The sequence below is a fragment of the Vespula pensylvanica genome, chromosome 10 (genome assembly GCF_014466175.1).
Source record: "Vespula pensylvanica isolate Volc-1 chromosome 10, ASM1446617v1, whole genome shotgun sequence".
NCBI classification, from domain to species: Eukaryota; Metazoa; Arthropoda; class Insecta; order Hymenoptera; family Vespidae; genus Vespula; species Vespula pensylvanica.
This window is the reverse complement of record NC_057694.1, coordinates 5,328,996-5,345,311: the sequence shown is the minus strand read 5'-3', so window position 1 is coordinate 5,345,311 and position 16,316 is coordinate 5,328,996. Positions and strand designations below refer to the sequence as shown.

The window sequence follows — 16,316 nt, the reverse complement described above, 5'->3', positions numbered from 1 at the left end:
GAGAGAGAGAGAGAGAGAGAGAGAGAAAATGAGAGAGATAGAGAAAGAGAGAGAACATCGAGTTGGATGTTATTGCTTGGTCGTGACGGAGATTAGATATAAAGTGGAAACAACGTGTTTGTCGCACTTGAAACGCATGGAAACGTTTTCCACTTTTGAAACGTGATGCTCGTTACTATGAAAGCCACGTAAGATGCATACGTGTTCTGAATTACCTATGTACGGTTTCACGTTTTATTTACAGCCTCAGGATCTCACCTCTCTATCCTTCTCTCTCTCTCTCTCTCTCTCTCTCTCTCTCTCTCTCTCTCTCTCTTTCTTTATTTCTCTTTATATTTACCTTTTAGCTACTCGAGCGAACTGAAATAAAAATATTTTTCTATACAAATCATTTTTCGAATAAAGATTCGAAACGTTAAGAGAGAGAATTTCTTGTTTTATTTTCGCTTTCTCAAATCAGCTTAAATCTTAACTAAGTACACGAGTACGTGTTAATTACCTAAACACGTCTTTGAAAAAAATATCTAGAAGAAGGAAAGAGATTCAATACACTTTGAAACCTTAGCTTTTGTTTTTCGATGAAAACGCAGGATTCAATTACTTTACGACGTAATCCTTATTGCAAGCTGCACCTTATTCAATGTGCAACGCTCGAGAAGATTAAACGTCTCCTATTCCTCTATATGTAGGTACTTCCCATTTCTTCTCTCCTTCTCGTAGCGAGATCACGTTACGTCGTTGACGCATTTCAGGGTAATCCTCTTTTCCTCTCCGACTATCTTGTTTGTAAACGTATTCGCGGCGTCGGGACGCGTAGTATCGTCCACCACACTATGATGTTTGGTGTCAGGAAATTCATAACGACGACTCGGACGACAATATCGAATGAATGTTGTCTCTTACAATTAGAACAGTTTTCGAGTGGATGCTTTTATCGGTATATTCGACAAGAGCACAAAAACAGAGATACAGAGAGAAATGGAAATACAAATAGAGATAGATATACAATACAAGATAGATAGATAGATAGGTAGATAGGTAGATGGAGATAGATAGATAGAGAGAGAGAGAGAGAGAGAGAGAGAGAGAGAGAGAGAGAGAGGGAGGGAAATAGAAGAGAACGAAACGAGGATACGAATTTTGGATGTAGTTTCCATGGCGAGATTTCCAATTTACGAAATTGCCCGTGAAATCGTGCGTTTATGAACCGAGATGAACGACCCCGCTCGGCCAAGCATCCGATACTCTACTACTCTATAGACAGCACCCCTCTCTCTGTCTCTCTCTCTTTCTCTTCTCTCCCTCTTCAACTGATAACCACCAACCCTTCCTGAAGTACTATCTCATAGAAAGGCAATACTCTCTCTTTCTCTCTTGTTCTTCACCGATATGGCCTCCGCAAACGTGTCATATCCAACGTAAACGGCTATCGATCTAAGCGCGAGCAGCCCTTTCATCGAAATCGATGCTCGGACTCGCCGACTATCGACTTCGCTTCGCTGTAGAAGGGTTTGCGAGAAATCCGAGCTTCTTTTCGAAGCCAACACCGCGATAAACACGTTCGATGGATTTACTCTCTCGAGAACCATCGATCGCCATGAACATAAGGCCGATGTGGTAGAATAATTTTTTTGTAACAGGCCGAATCGAGAGATTTAATTCAATGACGTGCTTGACTTGCGTACAAACGTTGCAGAAAGAAACAAGAGAGAAGTATTAAATGTGCAAGAAGAAAGTTTCTTTCTATTTCTCAGTTTGTTCATTTTCTCTCTCTCTCTCTCTCTCTCTCTCTCTCTCTCTCTCTCTCTCTCTATCTATCTATCTATCTATCTCTCTTTCTTTCTCGCGTTCTCTCTTCTTCTCGTTCTGGCACCTTTGCTTAAACGTCACTTTCACGGATGCCAACCAGCACGAAAGTTCTAATTGAGTCTACTGCCTCTCTCGTGTAACTTCTATTCTCAAGTTACTGGCTGTCCCTCGAAGGGATTGGAAATTCGACGGGATAGACGAAGAAAAAAGTGCGTAGACTGAACCCCGAGGGTTCTTTGTTGCCTTGCAGTATGTCCACTACCAACGATCCCGTGGCCGTCGCCGACATTGCTATTCGAAAGGGACGAAACGAATTTCAACTGGAAGTTTCTTGGCTTCCATTAGCTACCACCCTCGATACTACACTTCTCAACCATGACCCCTCTTCCCTTATGTACAAGTACATTGCATAGTATTCTTTGTATCGTTTTTTTTTTCTACGTACGTATATATGTATGTTCGTATGTACAGATACATATACACAAGGGTAGCTAGCAATTCGTGAGGATCAGTCGGACTAACGCGTTTCGATAAAATTTTTCTCGTAAAATCGGTAAAAGGTTTTTGCTCTTTCTCTTTCTCTCGATCTGATTTTATATCTTGATCCTTTTTTTTACACTTTTATCGAGACTGTAGAGCTTTGCACGTTATCAACCGATCGTTAATTCGTAAAAGTTTATCGAAGAATCGAGAGAAGAAAATGAGAGAAAACTTAAGAAACAGAAAAAGTAGAGAGTGTGTGTGTGAGAAAGAGAGAATGAAAATAAGTGATGAATAGATGCGGTAAAGTAAGTAAAGTGAAGTTTAATGAACATTTTCTCGTTTCTACGACGGCTTTGTAAAATAGATGAATGCAACTAAACATCCGAATACTGTCGGTTGTATATATTATAATTCCCGTGGGTTCATGAAGGTCACGAAATAGTCGCACGAACTTAAGCTACGGTGAGGCTGTTCGGTTGAGTAAAGAATAAGGAAAATATCGCTGAAGTTTTTTCTTTCTTTTTTTTCTCTTTTCTTTCTCTTGGCTTTGGTATAATTGGCTTCCCAATTAAAACTTTTTCAACGGTACCGAAAACGGTTACTAAAGATTTTCAATGGCAGGTTACTTTTGCTGATTTTACGAAGAAAATACTTTTACTACGGTTAATACGTCTCACGTAATTCTTGGAAAACTTTGATTTCTCGTGTGACTTTTGTTCTTGTGAAAGAACGTTATTGAAAAGGAAAATCATTTTTAAACTCTACGTTTCTTTACGAAGGCGTTGCAAGTTTTCGATATATGAGACTATTTCTTTTTTCTTTTAACGCGTGAACCTTTATATTCTCTCTCTCTCTCTCTCTCTCTCTCTCTCTCTCTCTCTCTCTCTCTCTCTCTCCATTTATTTAAGTATCTATCTATTTATCTGTCTTTATCTCTGAACATAAAAAAGCTATTTAAGCGTATATAATTCATGGGCGCTTCTTTCGTTCATACACAAAACGTTGACTTTCCTTTTTATACTTACATTTTACTACGCGTAATCCATATCGTGGTATGGAGCTATAGTCCCTAACGTCACGTAGTCGAACGGGAATATACATCACCGAGGGAAAAGACATCCATCATCGTTCGTGGCAAACGTTGGCTCGTAGAGAGGCTTTGTACTTGCGCTACCATTTTCATCATGATCAACGTATCATCTTTCGCTCGTCATTAACGTCGAACTTGTCACTTGCGTCAGGGTCTTCGTTTTATCATTCGTCAAGCGAAAAATTGCAGAATGTTATGTTCTCTCTTTCTTGCTCTCTCGTCTTTTTTTCTTCATCTTCTTTCTTTTTCTTTTTTTTTTTCATCTCAATTTCAAAAGCCCAAGCGGACACTCGAAGGAATCGTCATTGGACGATCAAATTTAATTGCCATCGAGAATGTTCATAGAATATTTTCCTTTCACGTAAAATCCACGTGTATATCTATCTAGCGATACAAGTAGGACGTTTACGCAAAAAAAAAGAAAAAGAAAAAGAGAAAAAAAAAGAAGAGAAAAATTGCTTCGCGAATAGATCTCTCTCATGCTTTTGCAAAAGAAAAGGAATATCCTCGTAAGCACTCGAACTAGCTGAAATAAGTACTAGTCCCAACAATGCGAGCTTGTAAAGTGTAAGGAGGAAAGAGAAATAAAAAAATAACGAGAGCATGTAAAAACGTGCATGCTCAATATCCGAGTTTTGATCTCCCACGTTCTGTTATTATTCGATAGCGTTTACGTATTTGAAGTGAAGTATCATATTTCATAAAAAGTGTAGTTTTAACGATACTCGATACTATTATTTCTTTATCCTTTTTTCTCTAACATTTCAATGCAATAAAATTTTTCATCCAAAGCTTACTCCTACAAATTATTAAAAAGTTTATTCGTACGATATTCCTTTTATTGACAAGTGTATTATCTTCTCAATAGGAAATCTCTCTTTTCAAAATTTAATAGTGAGATATGATAGGTCTGTTCGTTTAAAGTCTACGTTTCCTTCTGCATTCTCCTAACTCTCCTTTCAGGGACTTAGCATGTTCGTTAAAAATCACTTTGTAGTTCGGAAATCGCAATCGAATCGAATAACCGACACAGAGAAATTGCACGAATGCTCTCTTTCCTTTCTCTCTTACGTACAATCTTCGAGGATCTCGACGGACTTATTAAACCCGATTTCCGACAGACTCTCAACGCATTCTCTTCTGTTCACGTTTCTCGTGCTTTCTTATCAATCTTCTCCCATAAGTATTCTACTTCGTCGAAACTTCAATGCAAATATATTAATAACGTCAACGGTATAGGAAGAGAAAGAGAAAGAGAAAGAGAAAGAGAAAGAGAAAGAGAAAGAGAAAGAGAGAAAGAGAGAAAGAGAGAGAGAGAGAGAGAGAGAGAGAGAGAGAGAGAGACAAAGATATCTCGTTGGGAAAATTAGAAATTCCATGAAATCTAATCTTCGTTATCAAGCAGCAAACGCGTTAACACTCATCCATCGTTTCCCAAATCTCTTTAGAGAATTCTCGAATCTCGAGAAAGAGAGAAATAGTGTTAGTGAAAGATAGATAGATAGATAGACGAAGAGAGAAAGAAAGAGAGAAAGAGAGAGAGAGAGAGAGAAAGAGGAAAGGAGAAAGAGGAAGTAGCAAGAAAATCTGAGCGAGCGTTCATCCTCGTAAAACATACATTCCCGGCCAATAAAAGTTGCTCAGTGTAACGCAATTTTCCGCAACGAATAGAATGTAGCGATTCTCTAGATTTACGGCCACTAAATATCTTCGTTCTGGAGGCTGCGGAATCGGTAGCAAAACTTTAGCATTATCTCGTTGAGCTAACTTTTTACGTATGCCCTCCACTTCCTCCGAGGAAAGAATTATAATCCATTAAAGATCGTCCGTCTCATGCTACCAGTTTACTAAAGTCACTAACGTCATAGTGAATCGAGTACGAAGAGAAAAAAATTTATAGGAAATAAGATAGCGAAAGTTTATTTCGAATGGTTCCTATCTTTTGTTAAAAGATCGAATGAAGTATTTCAGTGAAAGCGTTTATCAAACGTTATTCTTACTTTTTAACAACTTCCCTTTCTTCTTTCTATTTCGAGAAGGTTTGCGAAGAGGTAAATTGATTCCCAACGATAAAGCATTTTCGATGCATTCTGCCATCCCCACTTCTGTACGTACGATTCGTAAGGATAAATCTTTCATGGGCAAACGTATGTGCTCACGCTATTTTATACGGGTCGCATGAAAAATACACGAATGCAAATGTCATACGTGTACGTATGTATGTATACAAGTAAACGTTCATGTATACTTTTCTATAGAATAAATCCAAAATAGTAGCCCACTAAAGCGAAAGGATTTATTTACACTTGCCGAGAGAAGATTTACTTCGACTTCCCATCGTACTTTTTCCAATATCGAAATCGCCGTTTCTCCGTGAAACTTTTTTTTCTTTTTTTTCTTTTCCCCACTTGTTTTTTTTCTTTTTCTTTTTTTTTGTTAAAAATGTCCCCTCGACCTCTGTCCAAAGATGTCTATGAAAAAGCTGCGTTACGGATGGCTCATCTTCCGCTTTTCTCCATAAAGCAGTATAAACGATTACCACGGGTCGACGATTTAATTCTGAGGGTGAAAACACCGACCATTGAAGCTGACGGTCCGTACATAAAAATTCACTGTAGCCATTCATGCTACGACAAGATTAAGTGGTTAGGCGCTTAATGAATAGTAAGTTATTACAGGAGAACGGTCGGGATATTCGTTGGTTTAATTAACGCCGTTACACATGAGACTGTGAGAAAGGGCGACTGCTTTTTTAGAGTTTTTATAAAAGCTACTATGAAGCAAAAAAAAACATCCTATAAGGTAATTGTTCTTTATATAGGAAGAAAAGCAAAGCTTTGGTAAAATAGGAATACAATTTTTTGACTAATAAAAGATCGATTAAACTCTTATCGATATCGTAACATCGAGAAAGACGTTTCTAATTTTGGCACGTAACGTAAAAACGATAAGTTTACAAAAGCTTCCTATTTCAAAATATTCGATGGAAAAATTGTGAAGGCATTTATTTACGTTAAGCGTCTTTAACACGAGCTACGGCATACAGAATACAGGCAGCAAATCCTGTGGCGCGGCGGTTAAATTAAATTAACCCGCTCCAAGCCGACTACGCTGAATTGTCCTCGTAGCGTACCAATTTATAGACGTCCTGTGAAAGGTTCGTGTATTGTGTTGCCCGCGTTTCTCCTCCTTTCTACCCTTCTTTCCCTCCCATCCCTATTCGCGAATTTCCACGAGAGAGGAACGAAGCACTAGGTATCCTTCCATCCAGAATTTTTCTTCTTTCTTATTTTCTCACCTTCGTGTACCCGTAACTCTACGGATTTCGTTATCGAAATACCCCGAAAAATCGAAACGTACGATTTTCATGATTTACGTGCGATCGACGTTAAGCTCCGGCCAAGCCGGGAGAGAATTATTCCAACGCGTGAATGTATACGCGCACTTGTATCCGGTACGTTACAACAAATGAATATTTTAGTTTGCCGTATATCGATCAATAACGCGTTGCGTGCTCGTTGCCAACAGCAAGCGATTTGATTGACGAGCTTTGCCTGATTAATTTTGTCCTGTAACAATTTACATTGACCATGACGAATAATCCTCATATTGCAAATTAATTTCCATTAAGAACTTTGCATTTGAAAAAAGAGTTCCCTTAGTCAGTTCATCGCAAGAATCTCGACGCGATAATTGGCTGAAATATATTTCTATCCGATCATAAATCCGGCAAGAAATGTTACCGCCAGGATAAATACATCTCTCGGAGTTTTCACGAATTTATCGGAGCCGTCTAATTTATTTACCGAAGATTACGCTGTCGCGTTTACCTCCTTTATTTTGATCGAAGGTAACATCTACATCGAGTGCAAATATTTCAAATCCAATGTTTTACGAGGAAGATAAGAAAATATTTACTCTCGGTAAGGTTTATTTTTCCTCTCGTAGTCAGTTATCCGATTTAATCGACGATAATATAATATCGTTTTAAGCGATTCGTTTGGCCAAGTCGATCTCTTGCAGCTGCTTAGCTTTAATTGACATCAACGCGGTCTACCATTGAACCACACGGTTACGTAGCCCTTCACAAAGGACGCTCTATGTCGTTACAGAAGCACTGACATGGATTGACAGGCAATAGGCGGTTATGTACCTGACTGTTTTGTCGCAAGACTGGTTTGGATCGCGTTCCTGCTCGCATTGATATTCACAAAGTACGTTGGTAAGAGTTGATTGGACCGTTAATGTATTGACAACCTTTACATCGCAGTAATACCGGACAAATGTATGTCCGTTGATATCTAATTGTAATGATACGTAGTAAAGGAAATTTCTGTATCATTCGTGTCTGACTTCGAATAGGGGTGTTGACATTTTGCTCGCTAATCTAATCTTCTTCCATATAATTGTAAGCTTTCGTTAATAGGATTTTTCGGATCGATTGAAAAATAAATAATTACGTAGATAATTTTGATAAAGGACGAATCGGCTTTTCTACTAAACAGAAACATGAAATAATCTCGACTCGTAAGCGGGATCGATGATCCTTTAAGAAAAGCTTTAAGAAAATCAAAGAACTCGTTCGTCCAATTTAAATGTTTAACGTTGCATCCTGATATAACGAAAGATTTCTCTATCCTGAGATAGTGATAATGTTGAAGTTTATATATCGCGAACAAATCCAATTAGACTTAAATTCGCAGTATTTCCAGTCATAGAAATAACGATATAGCCACGATACGCCTCTAGCATAACACTAGTAATCGTACTCCATTTCGAAAGTGTTATGGTCAGGAAGTTTCACTGCACTTTGAAACTCGAGAGTCGTTTATCGCTCTTGAATTGACCATAGGTATAGTTTGCGAACATCATCGGATGAATTGCTATAGAGAAAGTATATGTACATATGAATGAGTATATGAAGACAGAAACAGAGAATGACATACCAATTGGTTCGCATACGAGGAAGTCGTAATCCTGACAAGTCGGATAAGTCAAACGCTTCGCTTGCAGAAATCCCTTTAAACTTGTCTACGAACGTTATACCGTATCTATTGTTGTCTGGACGTATAACAAATAAAAAAGTATACTATTAAAAACGAAATACTGACCAAAGGAACTTCTAAATTTGTAAAGGAAGATATGAATAATTGACCCGTCAAATGAAGTATGTATGAACAATTGAAAAAAAAAAAAAAGGAAAGAAGGAAACTCATTGTAGAAGCGATAAAAAATACAATATAAATTTAAATATCATTTTTCGTAACAAAAGGCAATTATTTTTTTTAATTTAGTTCTTCTTCATGTCTCATATAGTGCACTAACTTTTTAAATTTATTCAATATTTCTGATTTTACTTTTCAGTCTATTAAAAGTTACTTCTTTGTAAATGGCGAAGGCAAATAAATTTTTTACTCGCTATATTTCTCCGTAAACAGTATATGAAATTTAAGAGAGGAAAAGATAATATATATGTATTATACATCGAAAAGCCTGCAACTTAGGTAAAAAAGAACGGTTCTACAAATTGGTTTCTCGTTATTTTACTTTGACAGTAACTTGTTACCAATTACCTTTCAAAAATTTTCTTCGAAATTAGTTGTACACTTTGCTTCTTATAAATTGATTATTTCGTCGAGAAAAAATTAAAAAAATAAAAAATAAAAACGTTTCCAGTTCGATTGAACTCTTTTAGAAATCGTCAGCCATTAGTTCGTTAAAGTACGTTTCGCATAGCCTTTTGTTCTTAAATCATCGCTGCCGAGTAGCCGTCGATTAGAGATTATTTCTTCCATCTCTTGAAAGTGTAATTTAATGCGTTTAAGAGGTTATACGAGTAGAAGAAAGAAAGGAGAGTATAATATATCCTCGATGAGGAAGTAACCCCGTCGATCGATCTTCTCTCTTCTTGGTTATGGAGTTAACTCTAATAATTGGTAGGACAAACGTGTGTACGTGGCTCGGCTTTCTCGAGCGGTTTTTAATCGATGCATCCAATTATAAAGTCAGGGATGACTCGACTAGAGCCTATTTCACAGCTAATTTCTCGTTATGTCGAGTGGGTTGGATAAAAGCGCTCGACGAGACTCTCCGTTACGGTTAACGCATGGAATTGCGCGTGGATAGTGAGCATTAAGCGAACACTACAGTAAATTGTATTTATTTGCAACGTTCCGTGATATAGATCGTGTTATGTATGTACGTGCAGGACAATTTTATTGGTAGTCGCGAAATTGATTTCTGACTTTTATCGCAAGAAATGATCACTAGTTTTATAAACAGTTTTAGACGAACAGAAAGTTATTTTCTACAAATTTTCTCTCTAACATCGCTCTTTCTTTACATTAAATTCATTTACGATTCTCATACAAGTGCAAGAGCGTTTGTTTTTTTTAAGAAAGATAGTTTCTAATGAGAATTGCTAATTATCGGAAAAGCGATATGACATGATTACATAAGCTTCGTGACGTATACAGTATACTGTGAATAAGACTAATATGTATAATCCAACTCTCGGTGGAACCAGTTTCTAGCGCGGAGAGGAAACATGATTATTCGTATACGAGTCTGAAGCAATTAGCGTTTATAATTATCGAACGTACATGTCTCCCACTTCGTTTACAGAATATAGGTTTCTCAGTATTGGTCGATTGCATTAAAATCGCGATGGCTCTAGAGATTATCGACATGCGAAATGGTACATGACGTTAATGAAAAGCTTTTCGCTCGATCCGATTCCAAGTCATTTACTCTACTATTCCGATCCTACCCTCTTTAAGTGTATCTAGTTATTATCACTTTTTAAAAAGCATCGAAGTAACACCAAACAGAGAGAACAAAATTGAAAGGAAGTAAAAGTATAAAAAGTACATAGAAATAAAAGAGGCTTTCATCGTTTAGGAAATATCTTGTTAAAGAAGGCAAACAGCTAGCTAACGATTGCAATTTTACGGATAATTTACCATCATTACCGTACCTTTCTAACGACGTGAAATATGACTACGAATTACCACCGAGAATTAAGATGGAGAAAGAGAATTAAGGATGTCTTGGCATCCAACTATTATTCGTATTAATTAGTTAACTAGCGAGGTAAGACGCATTATTAATAAGCATGGCTTTTATTCTTCTACCCTGAAAAAACGATGTCCTTGCCACGTTGTATATTGAGGGTGTCGAAGCATTTTAATAAAACTTCGGTTCTATTCTATAAAGGGAAAAGAATAGAGGGAGAGAAAGAGAGAGAGAAAGGGAGAGAGTGAGAGAGAAAAAGGTCGATCGAAAGTCGAGGATAAAAATATTCAACTTGCAAAGTACATCGTTCCACGCAAACTTAACTTTTAAAGAAAATGGGGAAAACGGGAGAGAAAAAGAAATAGAAAATAATTCAGTTTCATGTAAAATATATACTTAGCAAATACGAGAACTTACCTTTTAATTATATCCAAAGTTCTCCTCGAAGACATTTGGGAGAGATTGAAGATACGTCCTCGTAAATTGATTAACAGAGAATATACTGGCGTTCTGAGAAGACCGTGTTTACGTGTAGGACCAAATCAGACTCTGTTGATAAACACGCTTTTGAGAGTATACTATCCAATCACAATCTGGTATGTTTATTAATACAGAAAAGGTCGTCCATTGACACGGTGTTATTGTTATCCATTCGATCGTTTTCATTGCGTGACATCAAACTCATATCCCGGTTTTGAATGAACATATACGTTTGATTTAAATATTACACTGTTTGTCGAGACAACGTGCTTACGCATATGTATAACGACTTTAAACATTCGCGTTCACGTTTGAAAATGCGACAATTAATTTCAACGCGTGTTGAATCATCAATGGTTACGAATCGTGAAAGCGAAGAACTATTTTTCCACGGGCGTACATATGTATGTAAAAGAATTCGATTCAACAGTCGATTGATTCACGAAGACCATAGATAAATTTCATTATTCGTTCTCGTTTATTGAAAGTTACCAGATTTACGAGAAAGAGGGAGAGAGAAAGAGAGAGAAAGAGAGAGAGAGAGAGAAAGATCACGGAGCAGAATGTCGAATAGAAACTAACTTTCAAAGGTTCGCCCGCAAAGTTTCTACATTCATAATTGTTGTAAGAGCTTCCGATCATTATTATTACCTGGTTAGAATTGAGTTTTGAATGCAATTTAATCGAGAACTTGAGAATGAAGGGTAGAAAGAAAGAGAGCGAAGTTCCAGAAAGGTAAAAGCGAGCCTTCTAAAGAAAGCCAAGGGTCGAAGTGAAAGAGTGAAAGAGGAACGTCAAAGGGAAAAGGAACGAGATGTTGGAGAAAGAGAGGGGTAGATGAAACGCTCGGGATGGAAAGTCCGTGTCTTATAAATTTACTTCAAGTACTTCGTCGCAGTTTTCCAATAATGCTGAACTCGCGAGCATACGCAAACGCGATGTGTCACTAGGTGTGAAGGATAAAGATCGCTCTTGTTTCCTTTCTGATCTAAACTCAAATTGATAAATTACTCCTTCGTAATAATTTTATTCTTCATCGAAACGAGTAATTAAACTATGTCTTACATCGATATTTACGATTTCTCACGCACGACGATGTTGAAATGATCGGAAAGACGTCGACAAATTTTGTATATTTCTTTGATATTTGTACAACTTTTTGTTCAACTTCTCCAATATAGCACTCGCGGTTACCGTGTAATTCGATGAATAATCGCACTCGAATACGACTCGAAATAATTGTTTTTTAATAAAAGTCAAATTTTTGGACGAAACCCACCACGAAAGGCGAGTGACGAAGAGAGTAAACGCGACGAGATAGTAAGCACGGTATACGGTTGATTTCGCGTGATATAGTTTGGAAGCTTTTCCCGTCGTTGCTTTCACCCTCGGTCGGCCCTTCGAGTACGGATCGGGGGAGTGAAGACCGTCGCGACGCGAATTGCACTGACTCCCGTAGATTCTCCGTTTTCCGCAGAAGCTTCCATCGGTGTCTCTCCTTCCACCCCTCCGAGATCTCCGATTCTCTTTCTCTCTTTCTCTCTTTCTCTCTCTCTCTCCCTCCCTCTCTCTCTCTCGCTCTTTCTCTCCCACTACCTTCTGTCCTTGTTCGAGCTTCCCCTACATCGACTCAACCCCTCCTACCACGGCTTTTAGCGCAAGCGCCCGTGCTTTTGTACTGCGTAGACCACCGCGTTTCACGTCCACGTAAGTACGATCGTGCTTCAGGCCATAGGACGTATCAAATTTTTCTTTGATTCTTGTTAATATTCTTTTTTTTTGTTTTTTTCTATCATCCAATATTTTATATCGCGAACGACAAACTTTGTTTCCTCGATACTTTTTCGTCCATTATTTCTTCGAAACAGTAACTTTGTTCTTTTCAATCGTTCGTAAAGGTAGAAGTATCGTTGATTATTTATTTATTTAATTTGTCACGCATGGGAATAAATAATTTTCCTTTTGAAGGTCATTGCACATTGCAGAACGCACGAAGAGAATCCCTTAAACGGATGGTCCGATTTCACGAACAAACGTATAGAGATTTATACAGCCCAAGCTAGCTTTGAATTATGTACATAATGATCGGCGAAATCGGTGTCACGCTGGGTGAAAGTGTAATTGATAATATCTCCCACGCACATTAACGTGACTGATTGACTGCAAAGCTTTTGGTTTATTCAACATAACTACGTACATAGTTACATGTTATATATATTATACATTATTTATTATATACGAGCGACAAAGCATATTTGAAAAATTAATCCGCATTTGCCTGTTTAATATTTTCTTTGATAATCATGGACGAGGAAGATCAATTAGAATCGTGCGTAAGATATAGATCATTTGCCGTTTAACATAGAGACTATAAATCACGTTGTTTTACGTAGATTACCGTGACTTTTCCGATATACTCTCACTTTATCGCCGATAAAAAAAGGAAGGCTGGGATTAAAATAACGTTGAACGCACGTAGATAAAAGCAACGATCGCGTGTTGTCGTCGTCGTCGTAGACGATAATTGCTGCACATCGATCCAATCCACCCTCTCTTTCTCTCTCTCTCTCCCTTTCGTTCGTACTCTACCACCCTCCCTCCCTCCCTCCCTCCCTTTCTACAACCCTTCTCCCTCTCTCCGTCTTTCTCTCTCTCTCTTTCTTTCTCTCTCTCTCGTTTGTCTTGTTTTCGAAAAACGGGGCCGATGGTTAAAACGTATTTTGCCGATCGATCTCTCGCGTTTTCACATCAATGCGGAACATTGAGCGGAATAAGTTGCTCATTAAATTGAAAAATCGCTTACGGCCCCCGAGAATTTCATCGAAAAAGTCTGGTAAACAGGTGCTTTCTCTAACGAAATGCCTCAAGGGAGAGATAAGCAATGGAAGTCGAGGATGGTCGGGTAGATGGAAAAGAATTTTTCACCGATCAAAAGTCGGAACTGGCGTTGCATAGAATTGTGGAAAGCGTTGGTAACAGTTTAGAAATGAAGATTACCCAGGGGTACGCACGCTTCGTAGTTTAGATAGGTCTCTTCTCTCGGGTTCAATCTTTCTCTCTCTCTCTCTCTCTCTCTTTCTCTCTCTCTTTCTCTCCTTCCCCTCTATCTCTCTTTTCTCTCTCGTTATTGCTCGCGTATAGTTGTGGGTGCTGCTCACGCGGCAGCACCGAGGCCGCGGCTGATAAGCCCACAGGGAGTTGCCTACGGATCCTACCGAATTGCACAAGTTTTAATTTCCTCGAGCGGGCCGGCGCATCGGCGCAATGGCCAAACTTATTGCGGACGAACGTGTTGCTAGTTCCCGGCAGTTATTGCCGGACTCAAATATGTTGCAAAGACTAGAGACGGCGGCGTGACGTTACTGAGATGATTGCCAGAGAGGATCGCGATTCGTAGCTAACGCTACGAACTCAACGCGTTCAACTCAAGCGGACTTTGGAAAAAGTTAAACTCGAGCGTGTTTCATATATCGTTTCGCTTCGCCTCGAGAACTTCTATCTCTCCCTGGCCCGAAGAGGATAGATCGGAGAATCCCACGGGACCGAGATCGAGATGGAAGCTTGTAGAAACGCTTCCGGACGGCGACCGACCGATTTTTATCCTCGCCTCGATATTCGCTACGCGAAAAAGAAGAGAGAGGGAAAGAGGGGCAAAGGGAGAGAGAGAGAGAGAGAGAGAAAGAGAGAGAAATATTCGGGAGAACGTCGAGTTCATCTGCAGATCTGAAACTATGCCAGCCGGGCGGAATTACGTTTGAATAAATCGGAGATCGAGCGGCTGGTGCTCTCCAAGTTTCGCGAGTGAGATAGAAAAAGAGATAAAAAGAGAGCGCGGAATTTGCGATATCGTTTCTGGAATTTCGTCGCGTTTAAGAATGTCATGAGCCAAATATTAAAATATCGAGAGTCGAATGAAAAAAGAATAAGAAGGAAGGTACAATCGTAACGGCGATGTCATTTTCGGTACTATTCATAGTAGTAGTAATGACGAAACAACGTATTGTTGTCAAAGACAAAAAGTTTTTCAATTACGTCCACGCTCGATCGATATGGCCCACCTAAATAGAATTCCTCGAATGCTTCGATTCTTAACACAGTATTCTCCATACGAGAACGAATGTTTCATGATGAAACAATTCCTTTGACCTGGACGTAATTACGTGTCCCTTTGAGAAGTATCGAAGTAACTCCATTTCTTGTAATACTCAGGTCACCGTAAATACTTCTTTCTCCTTCTTTAGCGATATATGCTGAATGTTCTACATTCTCTGCCTCTCTTTCTTTCTCGCTTTCTCTCTTCGTCTTTCTTCGAAGGAGAAATATATTTTTTACGTACGCGTCATAAAATAAGAAAATTTTTGTCTAGGGAATAAATTTAAGGCCATCATCTCGATTACGTTATGTAATCTTTTATTTATTTTAATTCTAAAGTGACGGCAACATTCTTATGCTATAGCTTAGCATGTCAACGAGACGCGCAGTTACAACGAAAACAATATACATATAACGAACTAATGTAATACCATGGAACAAAAAATGTTTGAAACTAGTTAAACTCGGTCTCGTTGCCAAGTGAGTTAATTAATGCAACTCGCGTACTTGATTCATCCCTTGAAGTTACTTGCGCACGTTGTGTCGGTTAATTTTCTCGGAGAGAAGAGAAAGAGCGTGAAAGGGTAGTGGTCCGTGAAAGAATATGAGATAATCGAACGACTTTAGGATTATGTTGACATTTCTGTAAGGAATGAAAGAGCGTTTACGATCAGCTAATTGCTAAGCAATTATATATTTTCAGGTTGATTCTAAATAAATAAATAAATAAATAAACAAATAAATAAATAAATAAATAATAATAACAATAACAATAATAATAATAAAAATGATGGTAATAATATTCGTAAGGAAAACAATAATAATGACGAGAAAACATACAAAATAATGACGATAATAAAAGTTTTCCTATAAATACACTAAAAATACGTTGATCATTTCTTTGCGTTTTCTTAAGCAGAGAAAACTTTCTTCCATGGATCCTACTTTAGCTCTTTAATCAGTCGAGCACATTTTTCTCCCGTTAAATGGCGATTCTTTTATCCCATCTACCCTCTCGCCTACTATCCTCAACTCTCCCCAACCCTCTTCGTATTCCTCGCTATCATCCTGACTACGAAAACTAAGTGGAGCGGCGGTTCTAAGAACCGTAAGAGGTACGACCGTGGGAGAAAGTGAGAAGAAAAAAGAAAAGAGAGAGAAAGGCCGGAGGTGGATAGAAATAGTGGCTTTATTCGGCCGCGCGTATAAACTCGTATCCCGCTGAAAAAATATTACGAACACTTAGCGTTGAAACGTACGTAAAGGGCGTAAAGAAAAAACGAAAGGGGAAGGATTAAAGAAAAAAGAAGAAAAATGAAGAAAAAAGAGTAAAAGAAAAAGGAAAGGA

General features: G+C 38.3%; 1 protein-coding gene across 2 annotated transcripts in view; it reads right to left on the bottom strand.

Annotated features, from left to right (window-relative positions):
- The window catches only part of LOC122632240, a 151,189-nt gene extending 138,800 nt beyond the window's left edge, over window positions 1–12,389 (bottom strand). Inside the window, exons 1-2 of one of the 2 annotated variants that reach the window (XM_043818816.1) lie at window positions 11,942–12,389; window positions 10,814–10,945 (exon numbers count right to left, since the gene is read on the bottom strand). The gene's annotated coding sequence lies outside the window, so the exon portion shown is untranslated. Of the gene's footprint in view, window positions 1–10,813; window positions 11,913–11,941 lie in introns of those variants that run through there. The other variant, XM_043818815.1, reaches the window with a different exon arrangement.
- Window positions 12,390–16,316: the final 3,927 nt, after the last annotated feature.